At 38.9% G+C, this 12,420-nt stretch overlaps 1 protein-coding gene and 1 long non-coding RNA gene across 14 annotated transcripts in view; one reads left to right on the plus strand and one right to left on the minus strand.

The window, feature by feature from the left end:
• Window positions 1-12,420, plus strand: part of LOC136845024 (longitudinals lacking protein, isoforms H/M/V-like) — a 345,912-nt gene that overhangs the window by 67,018 nt on the left and 266,474 nt on the right. The gene's annotated exons all lie outside the window — the stretch shown is intronic.
• Window positions 4,877-12,420, minus strand: part of LOC136845018 (uncharacterized) — a 17,536-nt gene continuing 9,992 nt past the window's right edge. Inside the window, exons 3-4 of one of the 3 annotated variants that reach the window (XR_010855042.1) lie at window positions 12,288-12,420; window positions 4,877-5,075 (exon numbers count right to left, since the gene is read on the minus strand). The exon at window positions 12,288-12,420 is cut by the window's right edge and continues 45 nt beyond it. This is a non-coding gene — a long non-coding RNA (uncharacterized lncRNA). Of the gene's footprint in view, window positions 6,513-12,287 lie in introns of all 3 variants that reach the window. The other 2 variants (XR_010855041.1, XR_010855040.1) reach the window with 2 other exon arrangements.

A 12,420-nucleotide genomic window follows, 5' to 3' on the forward strand; every position in this document is an offset into this window, starting at 1 on the left:
AAAACTCAACAAGTTCTCCTACGTGCTAGACCAGCGCTCTGAGGCTTGCTTGTAGACTCATTCTGTTTAGGAAACGGGTAAAACCACCAACCATGATATGAAGAGTCAATATTTCACCCTACAAAACTTCTAGTATGGCCCTGCCTATTACAATTATAATAACGCCCGAGATCTGAACTCGCAGAAGTTTTATCAGCCCACTGTCTTGGCACATAACCTCATAATTGTGGGAATCAGGATCACTCTGGGTAAGGCATGCTTTGAATAGCTATCTACTGTAGCATTTCGACATGTGCTACGAATTTGAGAGAACAGCTGTCTCATCCTGACCTTCTTCTATCTACACAAATAAAAACTATTTACTTATAGCATCAGGAACAGAACCCACGCATATTGCAATAGTTTCTCAAGATTCCTCATCAGAAGAGAGTCTCCACTACTCCAGCCAGTATTTCTCAACTTCTTCGAAAACTGTAGCATCAAAACATTTGGCACTAAATGTGACCAGTGAATCATGGCCTTTTCAGACCTTGAAAAGAGACCTGAGGTCTCGAACTGCATCACCAGCCCCAGCTGTTCCATATGACACACTCAGAAAATCCTTAAGATCGACCTAGGTGGTCCTACACTTCAAAAAGTGATGACTCCAGCAACGCTGTCTGATATCCCCTTTATCTAAACTAAGGAAGCCTTTTGTTTCATTGAAAGCCTGTACCCCATCTGTTATTTTCTTTGGCCACTAAAAATTCACACCCCCACTATAAAAGATTTTGAGGGGACTGAAGAATGCCATCAACCAGCCCGCTGGGAAAGGCTTAACTCTGCAAGCACGGATGTAAACTTGTGCAACACTGTCACCTTATCCTTATCTTCATTAGCCCCCGTCACAGTATCCAAACAGATAATCCTCCAAGTTCAAGTACCCGACCTGATTTCAATCTCATATAACTCCCCAAAGGTAGAAAGAGAAAGGAGAAAAAAAACAAAAACTTGTTAAAAATTCAGCCAGCCCCCAACACCGAAAATGAAACACTCTCTTAATGTACCACTGATGCAAATGCGAACCATTAAATCAAATTCTAAATGCCAGAGGCGAATAATTTTATAGAGAACAATGAAGTAACCCTAACCGCAGATGCAAACAATTAAGAAAAAAAAAAATCTAAACCCTGTCGTGGTCGATAACCAGAAATTTTCCTGAACACTCAAAATACTTCAGTCTACCCACAAAGGAAATGGGCTCGCAGAGGAATAGGATAACAGCCAAGCCAACCCGCACTAAATGAGCACGCTCTCAATGATGTCATAAGATCATCATTGTTCCCTAATTAAAGCACCACCCGCCGTCTTCCTGACGTAACTACAAAGCAACAGAACTCTCCCTTAATTAGCCCCCATTACAAGTAACTAACAAGAAAACAACCACAGTAACACTCACGTAACCCCTTCTTACTACAATGGCAACAAGATATGTAGTTAACCTGAAAAAGCAAAACACTTCCCAATCTTTCAAACGCACTCACTCAACACTCGCAACGCACGTCCCCATGCAACTGACTTGATCAACAGTGCACTCATCTTGACACCAGAAATTCCCTTAGCAAGTAGAGAGGCAAGGTATACCAACCAAAGACACACCCTTATACCTGCAAAATCTCAATTTCTCTTGAGAAGCATACCTAATACCTGATACCTAATCCTATAATACATACTCAAGTGTAGTTCCTACAACCAAAAATACTAGCACTCTACAAAGAGTTAATCCTATTGCTTACCATTCCACTGTCAAGAAGTCCCATCTATTGGTAGTTTGGATAGCACTTACATCAAAGTGGCTAATGGCACCATACATCTGGCACACTGTACACGATTCTTTCTCTCTTCTCTCAGGGGTCTACAGTACAAACAAGCATTACCCAAATTAATTTATTTGACAATCTAACATAACTGGATATATATATATTAAGTCTTGGTTGACTTTGGACAGCAGTGGAGAACTATGTGCTGTCCTGGCAGTGGTGCTTCCGCTGCTGGTGCATTTATGCTGACGTTGGAAATTTGCTCAGTTGGATTTAGAGAGCTATTTGATCATGGTTTAAGTGCATAGAGACAGCGCGGGTCTCCAGACATTGAACCGGGTCAATGCATACCGGGAAAAAGTGGATTATGGAGCGTATGTGTGTTGCAATTCTGAACGGTATATTATCCAATAGCTCTCAGGATTCCAAGGAAGAGACTGGGGTCTGTTTTGTTGCAGAAGTGTGGAAAATCTCGCCATTGGAAAATCTGTTATTTATTGCCACAGAAAGGTACCTGCCCATGATTCATGACACTTACCTCTCTACAACATTTTTATAGAAAGACCTAATAGTGCTGCAGTAAAATACCTCCAGGTCTCCATTATACATTGTCCTGTTCCATTGTGCATTTTTCTGTTTTGAATATAAATGTCTTTTAACACCTTTTCAGTTTTAATATATATGTTTCTTTCAACAGGAATTCTGGTTTCATCCTGTGAGGATGAATATATTTGGAAGTGGTGTTTACGTTTTACATACTACAGTGAACCCCCGTATTCAGTGGGGATGCGCACTCACACACACCCCCTCCACCTAATACTAAAAACTACTCTAATACTTAAACCTCTAAAAACACTTAGAACTGCCCATTTTGATAGTTTAAACACAGGAGAAACCTAAAATGCTATACCTGAGTATTTTAATAGTTTTATCACAAAAAGGCATTATTCATGAAATATATGAAAATGTTGTGCAATTAGTGAATATTTTCAGTGAAAGATACCGAATGGGCGAATTTTCCACGAATAATGGCTAGATATGTTCCACAGAGAAACCCGCGAATGCGTGAGTCCGCGATTCATGAGAACGCGAATATGGGGTGTTTACTGTATATGACATTTGTTGTGGTCTAGAATAATTATGACCTTATTACTTTATTTTTATGATTAGGGGTGTTAAATACTCTTATTAGTTGGTCTCAAGTATAAACCTGCATACAGTATTTGGTGGAATCAGAATTTCTCTAGTAATGTTTTCCATTGATAGTGGTGAATACACCTACCATGATCGTAGCTTTTGCTGAATCTACTTTCTAATAAATTTGCAAATAAAGTCTAGTTTTTGTACTTCAGTGTTTAATTCATAGCCTTTTGTAAAGATATTAGGCTTGTTGAGAGAAGACTTCACAAAGGAGAAGGGATTTGCTGACCCAGCAGGATGAGCCATGCTACCACAGACATCTTAGAGAAGTAAGATGATTGAGATTCTATTCTTGAAGCAGATACATGAAAGAATAAAGATGGCCCTATTTGATCTGGGGATAGCCCATTGTAACAGTGGTAGCAGCGGTGTTAGACATAGATCGATAAATAGATACCGCCGTATTTTATGGCGTATAAGACGACTTTTAATAAAAAAATGGCCTAAAAAATCCCCCTGCATCGTATGTACATAATGTAGGCTCAAAATTTAAGAATTTTGGCGAAATTATACATGAAACGTCACGTAGATGTTGTAGCCTAGCTAACATTCGGTGTTATCCTAATAACTTATTAAAACCAAAGTTTATTATATCATCACCGCAATTACTACTGCTAGTATTATAATCAATATCTACGTTGTTGTTATCGATATTTTCATTAAAATGTGTTAATATCATTATCGTCGTCTACAGCGGATCGCCGCATTCCACATTTACAGACTTACAATACGTGTGCTGCCACCTACTGGTGATTATCTCGAGAGCTTTACGAATAACAAGGCTTCGTTCAGTTGGTAGTTGGCAATTCCTGCTAATATTCTCTTTACGCATAATATATAATTTATAATATATAATGGATATATATAACATATATTACCGTAGGTAACATCTTTATTAATGTTTTTGTTGATTCTGCCGGTAAGAAACAATGTTTACAAATGAATGTGTTGCAATCTATTGGTAAACCTATGAGGTAGCTTTCAGCAGCAGACGAAACATTCGATCGTAGTAAATGGCTGATTGTATAATACATATTTTGATAAATACTGTATAAATATGGTAAATAACTTCTTTATTAATGTTTTTGTTGATTCTGTTGGTAAGAAACAATATGCATATGATAACCTAATACTACAGTTTTTACTTAACAAAATCATATGAGCATAGGCTAGGAAACATTTTTTTTCCCCCAATGTCCTGCTGAAATTGGGGTGCTCATATGAGCATAGGCTAGGAAACATTTTTTTTTTTTTTCCCTCAATGTCCTGCTGAAATTGGGGTGCGTCCTATGCAGACATGCGTCTTATAAGCCATCAAAAACGGTAACTACAGTTCCAGTTTATCCTGTATGTCCTATTGCTGTTTGCCGAGTTATGCCGTTTGATTTAAAGCTTAGGTGAAAGTTTGGGAGTCAGAAAAGGCGGTATGTCAGGAAACATCTCAAGTGCTATGTTTGCCAGGTTCATGGCCTACCTTGTGACATTGGTGTTAATGATACTGAAAAATATCTACTGTATTTACTCCATTTTAGAGTATTCAAATATAATGCTAATATATAGTCTTGTTTACAGCTTCATTCACAAATTAATATAAAGTGGTCCTGTTAGAGAGTTATTGTTTGTATTCTGTGGAAGAGGGAGTTTCTTTGCTGGAATAAAATTAGCTGAGGGAACATTTTAAAATTTATTGATGGCTTTGATATTTTAAGTTGAACAAATTTTTTGCACCTTGTATAGTTATAGTGCAGAAGCAGTTTGCAACATTGAACCAGTTTCATTATTTGCATTGTTTTTTTCCCATTCAAAATGTAAAGTGTACTGTTTACAAAGAAAATTTTCAAGTCTTCAGTCATTGTTATTACTGAATTTTATCATTTTATTGAGCAAATACCAATATATTAATTTCCATAATTATTACTTATATAATTTTCTATGAATAAGAACTATAGAACATGTTTACTAAAGTTTATTTTCCTTCCTTTTTTGTACAAAGTTAAATTTTAACATTTTTTTGAAAATGCCCATCTGTGTCGTCATTCTTGAAAGTGCTCAGCATTAACCCCCCCTCATTTTCAGCTGAAAGAAAATAGTGAATTTACGAGTGAATTATTTGCAGGATATCAGCTAAATCTAATGATATAAGGCATAGTGTTTATATTAAAATTGCTGAAACATTCTTTCATGCAAAATCAAATGGCTTTGGATGGAAAATTTTGCTGGAGAGAAGAAAAAATAGACACAGACAAGCAGTTTACCAATGGGGATTTATTTTAGGACTAGAGGTGAAGATTTTAGGAACTGCAAAGTGTGTGTGAAAACAAGACTATACTATAAACTCTGAACACCCTTCACCACCACACAAAATGAAGACACTTCCCTTGAAGACATATGAACAGGGACACAGAAGCCAGTGAGTCTATAAGCAAAATAGCCTCCTTTCAATCCTGGCTTCTATCTTAATTTTCTTGAGGGCACTGAGGACTTATGATACCTCCAGCATCCTGAAGTCTTTGGTACATGGAAGAGATTACAGCAGAGATCCAATTAACAGCAGTACTTCTTCAATGACACTTCACCAACAAGGAGACCACCTCATTCAAGGAAGACCTGAATCTACTTAAAGATAAAGGAGAACCAAAGATGGCTGCACCAGTTCACAATATCTGTGGAGAGTACCATTAGCTAAAAATGTTGATCCTTCAAAAATTCCTGTTTATTATTGCAACAAGCTTAAAATTTCATTTATAAAACAAAGATCAAACAGCACGACACTAGCCTAATGGTAGGGATAGCTTTGGCAATAGCCTCCATGGTAAATAATGAGCTGTTGGGCTTAAGATAAACAATTGTGAATCTTGTAAAACTTACTTCGGATGCTTGTGTGATGATGAAAGTGGTGGTTCTACAACTCTTCAGCCATAAATTTCAACACTGATTAAATATTTTAGTGTAAAGTAATAAAGGTCTTGCTCATAAAATGAAGATGTCTACTGTGTGCATATTTCAAATATTTCATCATGGTCTTCCACAAGTAACACAATCCTTCAAGAATTCTAACAAAGACATGCCTTTTTAACAGCATGCAAGTTTTCCACAAGTCTCTCTTCCGAGTCTCCCACCAGCAACACAATTTTAAGTTAAATCTAGCCCACTCAGATCTTCAGCACTACCAGAATTCCCATGAGGGATCTCAGAAGCTGCCCACTTGTTACTGGTAGAGCCAATGTTGGTGATGATAGTGAGGACTGACCAAAGGACAGCAGTCAGGTCTGCAAAGACAGTGTTTGTTCAAGCAGCAAATTAAAAAGAGAAGATGGGTAAATAGTTTACAACCATGTTTTTTTCACTAAGGACCTGTGAAATACACAGCGTGAAACAAGACAGGTGATCCCTGAAAATGTAATCCAAGGTTTTGAGCATACATCCCTAACAGGCAGGTTCAGCCAGATAAAATTTGTTCTGCTAACTCTTGAGTACTCTGAAGTGGAGGATAACCCTTGACTACCATCTTACCTGTTGGAGGAAAAATTAAGGCATTAATTTTTAATGGTGGCATCAATCAAGTGACTCAAATGGATGAAGAATTAAAATCAGCTTATTTCCATGACACATGACAAACAGCAAGTTACAGGAATTGGCAGTGAAAACCAGTTGAGAAACTGGAACTGAGACAAAGTACATCATCTTTCTAACCAATAATAGATATAACTGCCCATGAAGCAGAGTAGACCAAAAGCAAAAGGTTGAGAGACTGGAACTGAGACAAAGTATATCACCTTTCTAACCAATAACAGATATCATTGCTCATGAAGCAGAGTAGACTGTAAACAGTCTGAAAAGCAAGGCTGCAACCTGCAGAAGAACTGATGGAGATTGATAAAGTGAGAAAACAGTGAAGAGTACAGACTTGAGTTGGAAATCATGGTAGAGAAAATGTGAACTTCTCAACAAAACTGTTTGCGTATCACCAATGTTAAAAGGATGAAAATTAATTACAAAAATAACACAACCTCAAACTTTTGGAAGAGCGACACAGCAGTTGTAAGATGCAATTATCTTTCAGATTGTCCAGTGATGTGCAGAGGTCCTAATAAGTTTGTGTGGGTTGTAGAGTTGTGAAAAATTTTAAACAACCACTGTTTCAACCCATAAAACTCAAAATCCTGGAAAAGCAACACACATTGCTAAGATGCAAGTATCTTGAAGATTGTCCAGCGATGTGTAGGACAAGTTTGAGTTGTGGGATTGTGAAAAATTTTAAACAACCACTGTTTCAACCCAAGAATTGTTGAAGGAATGATATTTTAAAATCACTTAGCAGGAAGTTGGATGTGGATGTGCTGATATGCTAGTGAGATGTACTATACGCAACTGAAATGGTGGATAAAACTTGCTGTATTATTTATCTCACTTGTGCTCAAAGTAAGAAGAAACTGGTAACTATACCTTGTTATTACCTAATACCACCATTAGGGAGTTGAATATAACACTAATGCTGTCACTAGAAGTCCCTAACCCAGACTGGTTGCCTTGTAAAGGAGAATGAGTCTACCTAGTGTCTTTCTTCCAGGTACAAGCAAAAACACTTTTTTTTTACATCACAGATGGTATATCCAACACAGTTCCTAACCGACATGATGCAAGTTTCATTCAGCCAACCACACAAACGCCTCAACCACCCCAACACTGAGGTGTCTAACTGTTAGCACTCCTTAAAAAAATGTATGGAAAATGAACTATGAAAAATTATCATTCAATGGCAAACCGTACAGATTTCCCAAGATGTCCACAATCACACCATCATACTAGGGGAAAGCCAAAATCTGGTAGACATGATCAACTGATTCCAAGATGGCCCTAATCACTCCATGAACAGCAAACCCCACATCAGAACCAGAGACAATTCAGACGTCCCTTGAAAAACTAGTTTCCGTGCAAGTATTCCATGACATGGAACAGGCAGGAATCTGCCAAAATCTCCCTGGGCAACCATCCACAAACATCAAGCAGATGGTCCATGTGTGGCCCTAATGTCAAAACATTTCCTGACAACTAACCCCTGCCTAACATCGCTGACATTACAAACCAGATAGAAAGGTGCCTGCTATTCAAGATTGACCTGCTGCAGGGGTACCACCAAGTCCCAGCACCAAAGGAAGACACAGAAAAAAACAGCTATCTTAACTAACATACACCTTCAACTACAACTGCTTTGTCCTTTAAATGTTGGTGCAACCTTCCAACACCTCACAGATGAGTTTTCTGGGAGAACTGCCCTGCTGCATCATTAATGCCAATGATATCCTGATTGATGTTCAGCCCAACTATAAACAACACAAGGGAGTAAGGCAAGTCTGGAGAAGCTTGGAAACAACATCCTAGTAGTGCAGGAAGATGAATGTGAATGGGCAAAAAGTACAATGAACGAATTTCTTGGCCATTCAATAATCCCCAACATTGGAGTCTAACCCCTCCCTCTCCGAGGTCCAAGCTATCACTGATTTCCCAAAATCAAACACCATCAAAGCGATCAAGAATCTGCAGGCATGATCAACTATTAACGCCGATTCATTACCCCAACCTAGCTGAAATCATGTCCCCTTTATATGAATGCTTAAAAAGAAACCAAAATCTTAACTGTTGACAAACATGAGACAGTTTTTTAATTACTAAAAAAAGCCCTGAGTTCTGCAGCAACACTAATGTTTCCTCTATCCCAGGACAACCATTTCCTCTATCCCATAGGTCCCTAACCCTGACAACCGTTTTCTCTATCCTATAGGTCCCTAGCTCTGACAAATGTTTCACTTTCCAAAAACCCTGACAACTGACAAGTAACACAGCGATGGGCGTGATACCAAAAGGATGACAAAGCAGCTGTTAGCACTTTTATTAGCAAAAAGCTATCTCCAGCACAGTCACTGTCCAGCAGGTCAGAAAGGACTTCACGTTCGACAGTTCTCCAAAACAACCCTGGCCAAGCCTTCACCATAAATGAATGGCAGCAGTGTCACCTGTCTGCAATATCCGAGTTCTGTACCTGAAGGGGGCTCCAACAACATTGCAGACACTTTCCAGAAATACCATCAATGCAATCTAGACAGTGATATGTTCTGAGATCGCAGCAACCCAGAAGGATGACCTGGACCTGCAGTGACTTTAGCAGGAAAGTCCTGCCCTTACATGGAGGATTTCACCATAGATGACAGAGAGCGTCCATCACCTGCGAAACGAGTAACGGATGCCGTTGGTTTTAAGGAGGAGAAAGCTTTCAGTCTCACCCATGACCTGTCACACCTGTCCAGCCGTTCCAATGCCTGTATCCTGTTGAAACTATATATCTGGTGGGCCATGAAGTTGGACATCAAGAAATGTTTCCCCTGCCAAAACATCCAAGGTCATGAGGCATGCAGAGTCAGGGGATAGGACAATTCAATAAAACTGAACGACACCTTGCCCACATTCACATCAACATTGTGGGACCCCTATCCCCTCCGAGGGGTACAGGTACCTCAATTGTGATCCAATCATCGCCTGGAATACCAGATGGCCTGACACATTACTTGTACCTCTCAAACAGCATTAAGTTGTGCAAGGGTTTTAATAAACTGGGTCAGTCGGCACTGAGTCCCTCAGTACATCACCAGCGATAGGGGGACTAACTCCCTTGCCAACAGCCTCGGGACAAAAATAAAACACATGGCAGCATACAACCCAGAAGCAAATGGTATGATAGAGTGGTTCCACCACTCCCTGGAAGCAGCACTCATCGCCAGAAGTCCAAAAGGGAGGTGGAGAAACAAGTTACTGTGGATTTTATTGGGACCGAGAGCAGTGCCAGCACAGTATTTAACATGTCGCCAGCAGAAGCACTCTACAGACAGTCACTAGCAATACCAGAAGTTTTCCAAAACCCACCAACGCCAGCCACTCCCTCTGATGACTGTAAAGCATTAAGACAAATCATGCCAGAAAAAAAGAACATAAGATGCAGCAGAAAAAAGCATATGCCCCAAAGAACTGGGCCTAACAAAATAGTATGCGTTTATCAAGTGACGCACACCAGTGCCCCCTCCCCGTCTACTCTGGACCTCACCGAATCCTGCACTGCAGAGACAGAAAGATTGTCCATCTCCAAGAGTTTCTTTTGGGGAGGGGTTGAGTAATGTAGAGTCCTGCTTGGGCCCTCTGTCTGGGCATCCATCCCATCCAAAACAACTAACTTGACCTAAAGTAGAACATTGAGTTTCCCTAGAAAACACCAATCAAAGATGGAAGGCTGAAGCAGTGATTTTCATGTACAGTATTTGCAGGAACTACAGTATCTCATTGTAAAACCAAAACCATATGTAAATGTTGAACACTTCAATCTTTCAAACCATATGTAATGGATAACTTTCCTTATTTTGTACAAAGAATTGTTAACTGTTCTCCAGGTGTGAAAAACACACCTGACCGTAAAATTATGCCCGTCTCACTTTTGTTAGATGCTACCTTTTCCGTTTAGGAGGTTCACGTCGTCAGAAATTTGTGACATTAAATCAGAAAGTACCCAGAAACTGCCTCTTACTCACCTCATCCCCATAACTGGAAAGGAGCACAAAGACTTGTTATTGCTTTGGCAAGGACGGGGGTCAATCACAGTATTCCTGCACTTATTGGAGGTAAGTTGGTAAATAACTGGATAAAAGGTGGTAAATAACTGGATTTGCTGCACTAAACTTGGAAATAAACAATGACTGCTCATGATTGCCTGTTTGCCCAAGTGTACTGATGATTGCCTGTCACTAGAACAATGACTGCTCATGATTGCCTGTCATGCACAAGTGTTTGAGATTCTGCTTGCCTACCCAATGAACAAGCACAGTTTCCTAACATAAAATGAAAACTCCACTATCCCTGAAATACAGCTTAAACAATGAGCAAGCACACTTTCCCAACATAAAATTAAAAACCCACTATCCCTGAAATACAATGGCCAAGGGGGTTCAAAAATTTCTAAGGACTGGAAAAAATCCATACTGGGAATTGATGGCTTGAGGTAAATTTTCAAGCAATGGTAGAAGGAAAACAATGATTAAAGGGCTTTGTAAAAAAAAAAAAAATATCCTACTACATTCAGTCAAGTTAATTTTCCTGTTCAAAATGGAAGTTGAAAACCAGCTATTGGTATAAAAGCTTTGTAACCTAGTTGGTGATTAACAATGAAAAAAAACTGACAAAAGGTGCAGGCATAAACAGTTCACCACAACTGACAAAGGTGGAGGCTTAAAAAGTTCGAAACAACTGACAAAAGATGCAGGCATAAACAGTTCACCACAACTGATAAAAGGTGCAGGCTTAAACAGTTCACCACAACTGACAAAAGATGCAGGCATAAACAGTTCACCACAACTGATAAATGGTGCAGGCCTAAACAGTTCACCACAACTGATAAAAGGTGCGGGCTTAAACAATTCACCACAACTGACAAAAGATGCAGGCCTAAACAGTTCACCACAACTGATAAAAGGTGCGGGCTTAAACAGTTCACCACAACTGACAAAAGATGCAGGCTTACACAGTTCACCACAACTGGTAAAAGGTGCAGGCTTAAACAGTTCACCACAACTGACAAAAGGTGCAGGCTTAAACAGTTCACCACAACTGACAAAAGGTGCAGGCTTAAACAGTTCACCACAACAGATAAAAGGTGCAGGCTTAAACAGTTCACCACAACTACAAATATCTTAGGCTCAACCAGTTATTTACACTTCATGTAAAACATTTTTTGAAAATTTTAATAACCAAAATCCTGGCAATACCTTAATCCAAACTTACATTTCACCTAAAGTGCAAACAGCATGAAATGTACAGAGGAACCTGTGACTTACAAAGTACGTGATCTGTTACATTAACCATTACATAAATAAGAAGAATGAAGCAAATAAGAATGATCTTCAGAAGAAAAATTAGCCAACAAAGCAACCACAAGCAAAAGCAAACATGCTAAAAACAACTGCTCTTTCAGTACTTCCATTGGCACTGCTGCTTGTAAAAATCTTTTATCGCTGATAAATGTTTAACTAACCTATTAATATCACACTCCTGATACATTACAGAAGAAAAAGTTATACCCAATAATATAGCAAGATTGTGTACAATAAATTTATGACAATTATCCACGTAAATTACTAACCAAGGAAAAATATTTGTAAATATTTTTCCTTCAAAATAAAAATAACCTATGCCAAATAATGAATAACTGACTTCAGTGCTTCATTATCCGACATAAAAAAAACTAATTACCTGGGCCTTGAGTTTCCAGAAAGTATGAAAATTCCTTCAGCTGCTTATTAATGAAAACTCATGCTGGTGGTAGGTAAGTATTTGTGCTACTTATTCTTTTGCTGGTTGCACAAAAACATGTACACAATATCCC

This window comes from Macrobrachium rosenbergii, chromosome 13, assembly GCF_040412425.1.
Source record: "Macrobrachium rosenbergii isolate ZJJX-2024 chromosome 13, ASM4041242v1, whole genome shotgun sequence".
Taxonomy (NCBI): domain Eukaryota; kingdom Metazoa; phylum Arthropoda; class Malacostraca; order Decapoda; family Palaemonidae; genus Macrobrachium; species Macrobrachium rosenbergii.